Source organism: Fukomys damarensis, unplaced genomic scaffold (genome assembly GCF_012274545.1).
Source record: "Fukomys damarensis isolate Sample0158 unplaced genomic scaffold, DMR_v1.0_HiC HiC_scaffold_39, whole genome shotgun sequence".
NCBI classification, from domain to species: domain Eukaryota; kingdom Metazoa; phylum Chordata; class Mammalia; order Rodentia; family Bathyergidae; genus Fukomys; species Fukomys damarensis.
In genome coordinates, this window is record NW_022900951.1 from 81334078 (window position 1) to 81348994 (window position 14917).

General features: G+C 37.1%; 1 protein-coding gene across 1 annotated transcript in view; it reads left to right on the forward strand.

The window, feature by feature from the left end:
* The window catches only part of Il1rapl2 (interleukin 1 receptor accessory protein like 2), a 1183927-nt gene that overhangs the window by 363719 nt on the left and 805291 nt on the right, over positions 1–14917 (forward strand). The gene's annotated exons all lie outside the window — the stretch shown is intronic.

Sequence of the window (14917 nt, forward strand, 5' to 3'; positions counted from 1 at the left end):
AGTTTATTGGTACATTTTAGGGATACAGTACAGTTACATTCATTGTTGGGATCCTGTACCTCTACATGACAAGTCTTGATTCTCATTTTTTCCCCTTACCTCTGCTCTAATTTCTCATTATTTATGGCTGAGTAGTATTCCATTTTATAGAAAAACCACAACTTCTTCATCCAGTTTCCAACTGATGGGCACATAGGCTCTTTCCAAGTTTTAGCTATTACAAACTGTGCTGCTATAAATATAGGTGCACATATGTTATTGTGATATGATTCTTTTAATTCTTTTGGAAAGATACCCAGCAGAGGGATAGCTGGATCAAATGGAACCTTTAGTCCCAGCTCTTTGAGGTATCTCCATTTTGATTTCCATAGTGGTTGCACCAGCCTGCACTCCCACCAACAATGGAGAAGGATTCCTTTCTCCCCACAACCCCAAACTAACATTTGTTATTGTGTGATTTCTTGATAGCAGCCATTCTTTGTGGGGTGAGGTGAAATCTCAGTGTTGTTTTCATCTGCATCTCTTGAATAACCAGTGATGTGGAGCATTTTTTCATATATTTACTTGCTGCTTTTACTTCTTTGTCTGAAAAATGTCTGTTCATTTCAGATGCCCATTTTAGAATTGGGTCTTTATATTTGGGGGGACTGATTGTTTTGAGTTCTTTATATATTCTAGATAACAGTCCTTTGTCTGAGGAGCAGCTGGTAAAATTTTTTTCCCATATTATAGGTTGTCTCTTAGTTCTGTTGATGGTTTGTTTTGCAGTCCAGAAGCTTTTTAGTAAGATGAGATCCCAGTTGTTGATTATTTCTGCTAGTTCGTGTGCTACTGAGGATTTGTTCATAAAGTCTTTTCCTATGCCTATGTCTTCCAGAGTTCTGCCTAACTTATCTTCCAGCAAGTTTAGTGTTTCTGTTTTAGTATTTAGATATTTAATCCACTTGCATTTTAATTTAGTGCATGGTGAGAAATAATGGTCTAAGTGTTAATCATTGGCAGGTTGAGATCCAGTTTTGTCAAAACCATTTATTAAAGAGGCTATCTTTCCTCCATTGAGGATGGTCAGCTCCTTTGTCAAAGATGAGGTAGCTGAGTACATTGTAGTTTTTGTCTTCCAGTCTGTTCCACTGATCCTTTTGCCAGTACCATGCTGTTTTTATCACAGTGACTTTGTAGTATAGTTTAAAATTGGGAATTCTTATACCCGCTGCCATGTCTCTCTTGCCTAGGATGGCTTTTGCTATTCTAGGTCTCTTCTGGTTCCAAATGAATTTTTGGATTCTTTTTTCTAGTTCTGTGAAATATAGTGTTGGGATTTCAATTGGCATTGCATTGAATCTGTATAACAGTTTTGGTAGTATGGCCATTTTTACTATGTTGATTCTTCCTATCCAGGAGCAGCAGATATCGTTCCATTTTCTTATATCCTCTTCGATAGCTTTTTTCAGAGTGCTATAGTTTTCAGTGTAGAGGTATTTTGCTTCTTTTGTTAGATTGATTCCTATCTTCTGCACTGCAAAAGAAACCATGAACAGAACTAAAAGACAACCTATAATGTGGGGAAAAAATTTTTACCAGTGGCTCCTAAGACAAAGGGCTCTTACCTAGAATATATAAAGAACTCAAAACAACCAGCCCCCCCCATATAAAGACCTGATTCACAAATGGGCATCTGAAATCAACAGACATTTCTCAAACAAAGAAGTAAAAGCAGCAAGTAAATATATGAAAAAATGCTCCACATCACTGGTCATTTGAGAGATGCAGATGAAAACAACACTGAGATTCCACCTCACCCCACAAAGAATGGCTGTTATCAAGAAATCAATCAATAACAAATGTTGGAGGTGTTGTGGTGTGAAAGGAACCCTTCTCCATTGTTGGTTGGAGTACAGACTGGTGCAACCGCTATGGAAATCAAAATGGAGATACCTCAAAGAGCTGGAACTAAAGGTTCCATTTGACTCAGCCATCCCTCTGCTGGATATCTTTCCAAAAGAATTAAAAGAATCATATCACAGAGATATATGCGCACCTATGTTTATAGTGGTCCAGTTTGTAATAGCTAAATCTTGGAAAGAGCCCATTTGCCCATCATATGGAAACTGGATGAAGAAGATGTGGTTTTTCTATAAAATGGAATACTACTCAGCCGTAAAGAATGAAAAATTAGATTCATTCATAGGAAAATGGATATATATATTGAAGATATGCTCCTAAGTGAAATAATTAAGTTACACAGGTATAAATACCCAATAGTTTCTCTGGTATGAAAAACTATAATAGTACATAAGATCCCAATGAGATATAGGACAATGTGAAATAGGAAGAAAAGGGCTAAAGATGTAGGGAAAGTGGGAAGGATAGGGGAAAGGGAACAAGGGAAAATAAAAATATATGATAAAATGAAAAAATGCAAATGAAGTTTTTGTAAAGGGGAAGGGAAGAAGGGGGTGAAGGGAGGGCAGGGACAAGGGGAAAAAATGAGAACCAAGACCTGTCTTGTAAAGGTACAAGATCCCAATAATGAATGTAACTGTACTGTATACCTAAAATGTACCAATAAACTCAATGAGAGAGAAAAACAAAAGACACTGTTAAAGGCCCTTGTTACTTTTGCTGCCATGTGGGCACCATGAACTGTTGCCCCTCTGCCTTTCTGGCTTGGAGCCAGCCAACTATGGGCTGAAATCTCTACAAATTGTGAGCTGAATATATCTTTCTCTTTTAATTTTGGTTATTGGGCATTTTGTCTCAGCCATTAGAGAAAAGTAACTAACACAAGTAATGAGCTTTAAGTAAACTATAATATGTATTGCCATATGCTGTGATGCAGCTGGCTCGACAAATAACATGTTCCATTCAACTGCACTCTGTAGTTGTCTGAGCTGCACATATTATATAAAATAAATTTAAAAACAGGATTCTAAATGAGCTCTGTGTGCGTGTAAATGTATAACATCCGATTTTTCTACCCCTGACTATATTAAAGGCCTTGGTAAGTCATAAGTTGGCTATGGTTCTGCAGTAAAAATATTCTTATTTATAAAAGATATTTTGAGGAAACTCATTACATCCTTCACATAATGAGAACAAGGTCAAAATTTTTAAAATATACTTTGATGTACAGTGCTTCATTTTTAAAATGAAATGAAAATTTTGAAATATAGGTGCGGTTTTTTCCTTTTGATATTTTATTAGTGCACATTAGTAATATAGAATAATATATTTTTATTTTTCTTCTATTGGTCCATGCATGTGACATACTTTGATTATTTTCTACCCACATTCCCTTCATCTATTTTCTATTATCTCCACTTTCCTCATCCCCTTTCTCATCTCTTATAATCTACCTTCTACTTTTCTATTATACCTCTTTTTTTAGATATATAAAGTATATGATGTTTAAATTTCTGAACCTTGTTTAGTTCGTTAAATCTGTTTGTCTACACATCTACTTGTTTTCTTGCAAAGGACATGATTTCCTTTTTATCCCTGAATAATTTGTTTATCGACCACATTTTCATTGTCCATTTATCTGCTGACAGATACCTAGGTTGTTTTCATAACTTAGGCATTGAGAATTTTACCACACTAAACATGGGTATATAAGTATCACTACAACATATTGTCTTTAGTTCTTTCTGGGTATAGGACAAGTTATATAACTAGTTCAAATGATACCTCTGTGTTGTTTTCTCAGGAAACTTTATGCTGATTTCTATGTTTTTAACTGGTTGACATTTCCACCAACATTGACGAAAGGTGTTTTTCCTCTCTGCATCCTCACCAGCTTTTTTTATTCCTTCTTATGCCCAACTTAGTATGCCAGTACCATGGTATTTTTTATTATCATGAATTCTCAAAATATTTAAAAATTGCATAATATGAGGCCTTCATCATTCCTCCTTTACTCAGGTATGCTTTTGGAGGCTCAGAAATATCACATTAAAAAACTTAGATGAAGCCAAAACATTATTCTGTAAACATCTATGGGTTTATTGGTCAATCCTTGTATATTACTATTCACATAAAAGAGACAGCTGTGCAAAAAATGCAGTGAAATTATAAAAATATTACAGTAACACACATGATTTATTTTCATATAAAGTCTACCTATACTTTCAGAAAATACCAATTCATAAAATAATAGTTATGTCATTAAGCGCTACATATTAATTTCTCAGAAGCAAAGATCTTTTGAGATATTTCATGGGCCCTGAGCAATTAAACAGTACTACCTATATAGTACCTTATATGGCAGATGAGCAAAAAGATCAGTGTTTTCCACATCTTCGCTTCTCCTACTACATTTATTGGCTGATATATCTCCATGAGTATCATGAAAATAATGCTAAATCCTTATGTCCAACTTGAAAATTCAGTTTTCCAATAAATTTATTTGACACTCACAAAAAACTGTCAGCTAGCAATATACTTGCCAAATTCTAAACAGTTCATTATGGTGACCCTCAAGGCTCTATGTGTTTTTTTTTTATATATTGAAAGAAGTTTCTTTCATCTCTACTGTAATATTAAGTGGTCATTTTTTTTTATCTCTTCTGTAGCAAATTGTCATGCCTGCATGGTGTAGAAGATGCAATCACAAGTAATGGATCTGGCCAATTTGGCAGCTTGTAAAGGAGATCTGAATCCAGTTGCAAAAAAAAAAAAAAAGTTCAAAAAACAAACTTCAACATCAACAGTGTAAAATAGATGACTACCTACCACAGCTACCACATTAAAATGTACCTTGCATTATTTATTCTTTGATGCCTGTGCAGTTAGAGATGCGAGTCTTAGCCCTGTCCTCAAGTATGGTATCGTCTTGATGAGATTAACAAGTGAACAAATGTTTGTTTACTTACAGTGTGATAGGTGCTGCTATAGGAGAAAATGCAGGTGTGCAGAATGCAGGGGCAGGGCATATAACCAAAGTAGAAAAGGCTTTGTAAATTTACATGGAACTATACATTTGGTTACATAAATTCTGAGATATCTGCATATTACCTACTATATTGTAATATCTATGTTGAAAAGTCATTTTGGCATTCTTTCAAGTGGCTAAACTGTTGACTAAATATTGCAGATGAAAGTAAATTACAGGATTATTTTGCTGCACCTATTTCAAGGAAGTTATACAAGGAATCTCAGAAAGGAGATTAAGAAATTTCATTTGGCCTTTATATTGCAATTACCCAAAGCCAAGCTAACTGGCTTAGTATAAAATGAACAATGAATTAAGAAAATAGGATTAGATATCACAGAGATGTCCATTATTATGAGTACAAATTTTTTGCCACAAACTGCAGCCATAATACATTTTCTAATGTGTTCCTGATACTCTTGGTGATGTGATCCTACATTCAGCCAGCCAAATTAACAACAAAGCATATCACCCTAAATCCTAGCACAGATATCGTGCAGCAAACTTAAAGCTTCCTTTTCTTTCTGCCTCTTTGTTTCTCATCTTTACACTTTCTTTGGAATGACTATTTTTGGACAGTTAATTGAACAGCTATGAGGAGGACACCACGTATTAAAAATGGATCAAAAGGAAAAATATGTTATCTTGGAAGCATTCCTTAGATATGCTTCACATAGCAGGCACTGACTCTAGAAGTAAGAAAAGCCACAGTGCTTTTAAATCATTAATGAAAATAAGCTTCAAAATAATAAATAAGAAAGATGGAGAAGTAATTTTTTACTTCTTCCTATCATTCCTCCCAAAAATGTATAGTGTGACCTATAGAATAAATTCATATAAATTTTGGGGGTTCTGAAGTTTGAACCTAGGGTCTTCCCACTGAGCCAGGTCATTGTTAGTAGTACTGTTGTTGCTGTTTTACTTTGAAACACGGTCTTGCTAAGTCACTATATTGCCCAGTCTTGGCTTGAACTTGTGATCTTCATGTCTCAGCCTCCCAGAGTGCTACGATCACAGGCATGTGCCACCACACCTGGCTTTCTATACATATTTTTGAAGGTCTGTTAGATGCCATATGCTAGCCATTTTGCAATTTGTACCTCCTGACTTCATGGAGTTTTCAGCCTGATAGGCAAGATAAATACTGTGCAAGTAGTTAAGGTCTGACAATGCTATAAAATAAAAGCCAACAAGGTCAGGGTAGCTTAAAATGGGGCCTGATTTTGCCTTGGAGCAGATAAGTGTCATCAGAGTCTCACGTAAACTGTGGCTTAGAGATGGTAGGGGCAGAGGAAAGAATAGCAAGCCTCCATTCTTCATTTATAAATCTTAGTATAGCTTAAGTTTGTTTTAAAGCCACTGACCCTGTCTTCAGAAAATATGGGCATAGAATACTATCAAGCTGATTCACATGCATTATATGCAGCTATCACTTTTCTTAGCTGGGATATATGCTGCTCTTTACACCTCTCTCGAAATAACAGAAAGTCGTTTCAACTTAGCACTGAACTCTTAATTCCCTGTCCTCCTGTAGCTTTAAGAATGCTTAACACCCATCACTTGTGAACTCTTCTTCAAGAATTCTATGGTATACTTAGACCCAGGACAATGTTTTTACCTACCTTGTATTTAGTTATGGAAGATTCTGTTATGGTTTAGATTTAGAATGTCCCCCAAATGTTATCAGGAGATGAGCCTTTTGGAAGATGACTGGATTGTGCAGGTATTAAACTCATCAACAGATTCATCCATTGATGAGTTTATTAGGTAGATATGCTCTTAGAAGGTGAGGTTTTGTTGGAGGTAGATCAGTGGGACATGACCTAGAAGGGTGTATTCTAGCCCCTGGTTGCTCTTTTGTCTGCTTCCTGACTACAGTGGGGTGAGGAGCTTTATGCTGTAGTGCCCTTCTGCCATGATGTTTCTGTCTTGAGGCCAGACAACCATGAACTGAACTCACTAGAAACTGTGAGGCAAAATAAACATTTCCTCCTTTAAATCTTGGGTATTTTTCCCAGTGACAGCTTCTTTCCCAGCCAGAAAACATAAACAAAAAACACAAGGAGTTAAATCTGGTTCCAGCCATTTCTGTAGTTCATTTGTTGCGAGTACTGCGTACCACACAGTGTATTTTAAGTAGGAGTTAGTTTTTTTTTCCTATCAGTTAAAAAATATCAGACAGCAAGAATATCATTTTTGAAAAGGGAAAAGTGACTGTGAAATCTAACAGTATATATTATGAAATTTACTCAAAATGATTCTAAATTGCTTTCTGGGATGAAAGTAAGTACAGAAAAAAAAATTGAGGATCAACACTTGTTTCCTTGCTCTACAAGTATTCTGTAGAAAGCAAGTAAACTGTGTTTTAGAATATATTTTAAAATCCTGAACATTTGTCCTGTGGTGATCTAAGTAAGGGTCATAGAGGAAAGAGTACAGACAAGCCCCCTGTTACCATGATTTGATTTACAATGGTTCAGCTTTACAGTGTCGCAAAAGTGATGGGCATTCAGGAGAAACAATACTTTGAACTTTGATCTTCCCCTTAGTTAGCAATACAGTGTATAATCCTCTCCCCTGGTGCTCCTTACCAGTAGTGAAAGGCATCTCCCAGTTAACTTCACCATCACAAAAGGAAGCAACCCATACTCTATGGTGTGTTGTGTTGGTAAAATACGGTATTCCATAGGTCTGGTGTATTCGGTGCATTTTTGTGCCAGTTAATCTCGTCAACTGGACTGGATAAAATGGCTCTGGAGAAGTGATTGGATCATGGGGGTGATGCATGTACTGATGTTAATAGCTAAATGGGCTGTTGTGAATTGGGGGCCAGTTGAAGGTAGTAGGTCATTGGGAAATGCCTTTGGAGGCTATATTTCTCAAGGACACTCATCCTTTGTGCTCTGCGTCCTGATTGCCACAAAGTGAGCAATTTTGCTCCTCCACGTCCTTCTGCCCTGATGTTTCTGTTTTGGAAAAAGCTAACTATGGACAGAAACCTCTGACACTAGTGAATCAAATTCAACTTTTTCTTCCTTAAATTATGTGCCAGGTATTTTGTCCCCACAATGGCAAAAATGACCAATACGATTTTCAATTTATGATGTTTTCAATCCACTGTGGGTTTTGAAAGCTGTAACTCCATTGCAAGGTTTAGGAGCATCTTCACTCCCAATTCAGGCTGATGTGGCCGGTGAAGACCACTCCCGGAGAATGCTGACGTCAGGCAAGCAGTCTGCATTCTAATAATACCAGCAGTACAGTAGTGCTGACACTGACTCTGGGTAACTCATTTCCCATCTCTTGACCTCAGTTCGCCGTCAATGAAAATAGCAGTGTTCAACTGTAATTTGGTGGCTTTATTCATTGCTCTAGGCATTCTATGGAGGGACTGTTAAGAATTTTAGTGGCCAAGGTTTTACCACATGTACACATACACCCTTCCCCTTATTTCCAAGTAAATTAACTCATTTTTTTCTCTGCATTCGTGTTCTCATCTTCACATGTTTACATAGAAAATGTTATCAGGAGATGAAATATGACATCTGAATAATATAAGGGAAATATAGTTCCCAACCTATTAGATATCTGATATGCCAAGTTCATATTCTCTAAAACCAAAGAATGAGTTCTAAGAACAATGGAGGTTAAGATTAGGAAAGCCCCTGAGATAGCCCCTGAGAGGCAGCAGGGGTCCCAATGGGTAGCTGAGGTGCCCTTTACTGCGAAGTTTGATAGAGCAAAAACCTCATGGATGCAATGAGTTAAACCTATGCTCCACCAGTGAAGTTACAAGTATAGTTGCTGAGGTAGTAGTGATCCAGTGGGGAAACAAGTCATGTAACAAGTGTCTATGGAAAGAGCAAAGACTTTTTCTAGGAAATGACAAGTCTGGAGGTCATGACCACCCACTGGGGTGACTGATGCCTATCTAGACTTTATTAGATCCAGTGTTACTGCTTAGCTTATCCTTTGGGGAAGTATGCAGGCCTGGTCATTTTGTCTTTGTCTTGAGGCCTGGTCTCTAACAGATGTGTCTCTGGTCACAGTAGCACGTGTTTTACTTTCTTCCTGAGTCTCTCGAGGGCCTAGCCTATCTGACTACCTATAATATTTCTACCTAGATTAAATGTCTATAATAATGTCATTCATTTGACCAAAGAGGTTCATATATTTAATAAATTATAAACCATTGAACTGGACAATTTTGAAGGCATAAGATTTTCTGATTGTTTCAAGTGCCTTGGTCTAGGTGGCTGACATACTGCTGGTTAATTCAGAAAACCATCTGATGTGGGAGGTGGTGGTTAGCCAGAAGGTGCTTAAAACTACCTGAAGCTCTAAATGGAAGTTATTTTCTTTTTTTAACTTGTATATTTGCTACTTCCTAGTCAAGATATGATAGTACTGAAAAGGGGATTGTTCTCTTGGGTGCACCCAGACACATTTCCCTTGAATGAGTTAGATGGAGTTAACAGTCTAAGTCTGGAAAGGTAAGTGTTAATAACTAGAGTTTCCAGGGTTGAATATCACTAGTGCCTTGCAAATTTGCAGTGAGTTAAGAAAGGACTTGATCTAGGAATTCTTCTGAAGGCAAAGTCTCTGGGACTGAAAGAGAAGAGCAGTTTGGGGAGTTTTGAGTTTTCAGGGAAATATCAAGGTAGGTTGGCACCTGGGGGACACAAAATTGGGTTATGGGCTAGGATAGGAAGTAGGGATGCAGAACTGCTTCTAGTAACGTATCCCACCTAATGAAGATATGGTCATTAAAAGAGATTTTTAGGGGATTCAAAATCCAGGGAAACATGCCTCTTACTTTCATTTGGGATTTTTCCAGACACAAACTTCAAATATGGAAACTTAACTTTACATTATTTTTATTATGTTAATTGCATCATGTAAGTTCCCCTTCATTTTGCTAGTTTCTTTTGAAAATCTCATGCTTTAGGTATGTTCTAAAGGGTATGTACTTTCTTAGGAATAGCCTTGACAAGGCTGTGCGTTTGCTTGGTTTAACACTCTGCTGCTACTATCTTGAAATTCTTAACAATGTTTAATTAGAACATCCTGCCTTTTAATTTTTCATATGTCTCCATAAATTATATAGTTTGTCCTGGCCCTTAGCATACATTTTATCTTCATTTCACTAGCTCATGTGATTTTTGGAAATAGTGGACAGAAGAGAGCAACATGATTCTTTCTAGGTTCCAGATATCCAGAGTTTGTCACTGAGTCTGAATACCAATTTGGACTAGCTAGAAGTTGAATGTTCCTGGTGCTTGGGATTGTAGATAGAGTGATTAGCTCCCTGCAGCCTAGGTATGGTGATTTCTGGGTTACTATTTAGGTAATTCATGTCTGTTGTATGTGAATTACATATATGATGTCTTGTTGGGAGCTCTTTTGTGAATATGGCTACAGAGGCAGGGCAAACAGAATGCTGGATTAGGAGGATTAATTGCTGCCACCAGATAAGAAAAGAAGACCTGGTGGGAGTGCAGACTGGAGCAACCAATGTGGAAATCAATATGAAGATACCTCAAAGAACTAGGATTAGAGGTCCCATTTTATTCAGCCATCCCTCTGCTTGGTATCTTTCCCAAAGAATTAAAAGAATCATACCACAGCGATATATGCACACCCATGTTGATAGAAGCACAGTTTGTAATAGTTAAAACTTGGAAGCAGCCCAACTGCCCATCAACTGGAGAGTGGATAAAGATGTGATTGTTTGTTTGTTTTTTTTTAATAAAATGGATTACTACTCAGACGTAAGAATGAGAAACCTTCTCTGGTGTGATAAACTAAAAGTGTAAATAAGAATCAAAATGTATAATTAATATTACATAATAAGAAAAATGTCTAAAGCTGTGGGGGAAGTGGGGAGAGTAGGGGAAAGCTGAGAAGGGAGAACAAAAAATAAAAGGAAAGGAAAAATGGAAATAAAGTCTCTGTAAATGGGGAAGGGTAGAGGGGTGAAGGGAGGGCAAAGGAAATAAGAACCAAGATACATCATGTAAAGGTACAAGATCCCAATGATGAATGTAACTGTACTGTATACCTAAAATGTACCAATAAACTTAATGAAAGAAAGAAAGAAAAGAAGATCTGGATAGCAACTTTTACAACTCTGAAATGTTATATACAGTATGGGTTGATAAATGTATTGTTGGTACATGCCATGGTGTTCCCTGTAAAAGAGGTGCTAAATCATTATCAAGATTATTCATTGTTGGGCTTGGGATTTAGCTTAGTGGTTCTGCCATCTGCCTCACAAGCACAAAGACCTTAGTTCGATCCCCCGTGCCAAAAAAAAAAAAAAAAAAAAATCGTTGTTACTGTTTATAGCATTCTCCTTAAGTCCTCAGGATAAATTCTCATATGATGGTTAAAAAATCAGTGCTGAGAGGTACAAGATCCCAACAATGAATGTAATTGTACCGTATCCCTAAAATGTACCAATAAACTCAATTAAAGCTGGAAAAAAAATCAGTGCTGTGAGCATCAGAGAGAAGAATTCTGAGGCCTAACAACCAGGCGGTAAGCACCGAGCTAACAAACATGACAGATTAAAAGCCCATTTCACCTGAAGTTAATGACTCAAATAGGTTTTTTTGTTGTTGGTGTCATTATTGACCCACAATTGATTCTGTGCATACTGTAAGGGGATCACCATGAAAAAGATTGGATCTCCTTTCTTCTCGCAGAATCTCATTGGAATTAACAACAAAGAGATGCTGATGTATAGAGATACTCTGGGTGAAGCAAGTTGTAAGATATATTAGCTTGCTACTAACTATTCAGGCCTTTTCTGGTGCCTTTTGTGACCACATGAAGAGTCATCTGTCTTTAATGATACATTTTTTAAAAATCCAAAGAAAGTGTGTATGCTATACACTCATGCTACAAACAATTAAACTGTAATATGAGTACATCAGACTAGTGAATTGTATTTATACTGGCATTTGTCATTTCCTGCTAACATTGCCTCTGTGCAAACAGAATGTCACGAGTCTTCTTATTTCTAAGCTGGTTCATGACATTTAATACAGGCACAGTTGATATGTAAATCTTCTCATAATCCATATATTGATACTCCAAGACTTTCAGAGGTCCTTTGCAGTGGTCTCTTACAGTTTCTAAACTCAATCTTTTTTTTTAAACAGGGTCACAATATGTAATTGAGACTGACCTGGAACTCACTATGTAGCCCAGGCTGGTCTCGCACTCAGCGATTCTCCTTATACACTCATGCTACAAACAATTAAACTGTAATATGAGTACATCAGACTAGTGAATTGTATTTATACTGGCATTTGTCATTTCCTGCTAACATTGCCTCTGTGCAAACAGAATGTCACGAGTCTTCTTATTTCTAAGCTGGTTCATGACATTTAATACAGGCACAGTTGATATGTAAATCTTCTCATAATCCATATATTGATACTCCAAGACTTTCAGAGGTCCTTTGCAGTGGTCTCTTACAGTTTCTAAACTCAATCTTTTTTTTTAAACAGGGTCACAATATGTAATTGAGACTGACCTGGAACTCACTATGTAGCCCAGGCTGGTCTCGAACTCACAGCGATTCTCCTGCCTCAGCCTCCAAAGTGCTGGGATTACAGGTGTGCACCACCATACCCAGCTTCTCCACTCAATCTTACTCTAAGATGGGGGTTCCCAGTTTGCAACATCTTACTCTTCCTGATTTGTAGTGAAAGAAATTAAACTTGGAACATTTTAGAATAGACATTTTTTTAAAGGGCTGCCAGGAAGATTGTTCCCTGTGCCAGTATTGTGTGGGCCTGCTGGACTTGGTGCCTAACTACTGAAGTTTTCTGGGGATTTGAGAGTACCAACTAGAGATCATATACCATGAACACAGATGACCATATGTGTGGGTGCAGCTGTGACTACCCATAACAAAGGGTACTACCCATTTGCATTGAGATTTCATTAACTCTGACTTGCTAAAATTTTGGAAAAGGCCCTATTATGCTCATCCTTTGCTTATATTGCTCTCCTTGACCAGAAAGCCTTGCTGTGTTCTCTTTCTCTTCCCAAACCCATCTTTTATGACTTCCTCTGTGCTACTTTCTCCATAAAGCCTTCTCTAAATACTTCACCTCAAATTCACCACCCTATCCTTGAAAATCATGTAGTACTTAAGCTCTGCACTACAATATTTTATACTTAGTATTTTGGTTTGGATTATTATGTTCCTAAAGGCTCATATGTTGAAGGCTTGGCCATTGATGCAATAGTGTTCGGAGGCAATGCCTTTGGAAAGTTATTGAATCATAAAGGCTTATTAATTAATTAATTTGTGAATTCATAGCTTTCTTAGTGTGTCCCGAGGAAGGGGCTTTGTTATAAAAGCAAGATCTCTCTCTCTTTTCCTCCTGGCTGCCATGAAGCAATCCGTTTTCTTCTACCGTATGCACCTTGCCATTGTGTACTGTGCTCCTACAGTCCTGGAAGCAACAGGGCTGAGCAACCATGGTCTGCAAACTTTAAATTCATGAACCAAAATAAATCTTTCCTCCTTTTAATTTTATTCCCTCTAGCATTTTTGTATAGCAATAGGAAGCTGAACAGCACAGTAATGCTATATTTTAAATTTCCTTTTCGTGTTATTGTGTTAGGTTTCTCTAGTCATATAATTCCTATAAATCAGCTGATCAGACCCTCAGCTACCTTTTGAGGGGAACGATGAGGAATAAAAAGAAAGAGACAGATACAATTCTCAAATATAAAATGGGAAACTGAAAGGAGACCTGCCTCTAGCAGATGGATTCGAATAAATCTCTGTGTTTGGCCTGCTTTTATTAGCCAGTGAGAAGCACGGGAGGAGGGTGTAGCATGTGTTTCATGGATAAGCACCTATAGAGAATGGATGGGTAAGGATTCAGTTAATGTGGAACAAGATTTTCTCTACACCCAAATGCCTATATATTAACAACTGCCCTTAGCAGTTGTTATCTTACCTCAGGAGTGATGGGTTATCAGCATTCTGACCATAAACAGGGGGAACTCAGCCTTCTGCATACTTCCCTGAACCCAAGGTAAGATAACATCTACCTCAAGCCTGTGAGATCTGAATTATATATCCTAGTCTCCAACATAAATGTACTTATATTTTACCCTGCAGAGTATCTATAGCACTAAAAAAACCTGACTGATGATTAGACTGATGATTAGATAAACTGACTGTCAATAGACAGTTTCATCTTTGATGGCCTTGTTAAGAAAGTAAATGTCATCTGAGAAGAGCAATCATTTACACCTTCACACAAGTTATCTTATGACATCAATCCTAGGATATAAACCTCAGGTAGTCTATTTGAAAACAAGAAGAAAGAAATCATACCCAAGGTGTTGTTTAGAATCATCAGTAAAAATCATCATTCCTGTTTTAAGATGAAGAAACAGGCAGGTATAGAGAGGTTCATTTATTGTCCAAGAATTATACATCTAGTAGGTTACAAACCAATATTTGAACACAGATCTTCTGAATAAATGCTGTATTATCCTCTACTATGAAGCATGTTATTCTAGCGACCTTTGGTAGGTAAGTGTAGATCCTTCACTTTTTCTGAGTCTTTCTGAAAATGGAGCACCTAGGAGAAAATGGGGAATGAAAGCAAAGGAGTGAAAAGAACTCTCCATTCGTTTAGAAATGTGACTATTGGATAACTGCAATGTGTGAATCCAAAGTATGATGTTAATATTCCTTCATTTCCCCAATCTTCTAAGAACTCCTTTACCTCTATTTCACTCTGCTTTACGTTCTACCTTCCTCTTCCTCCCTCCAAGTACCTAATTACAGTTTTTGCAAGAAAAATTGCAGACTACATTGTACTATATTCACACCTGGAATCCACATCAGTTTTATGGAATCCAGCTTTGAGTGCCACTTTGTATTGCATTCCCATTAGCAACACCAAACAGTAGGATAGAAAAAAGAAAATCCGAAAGCTCAGCAGT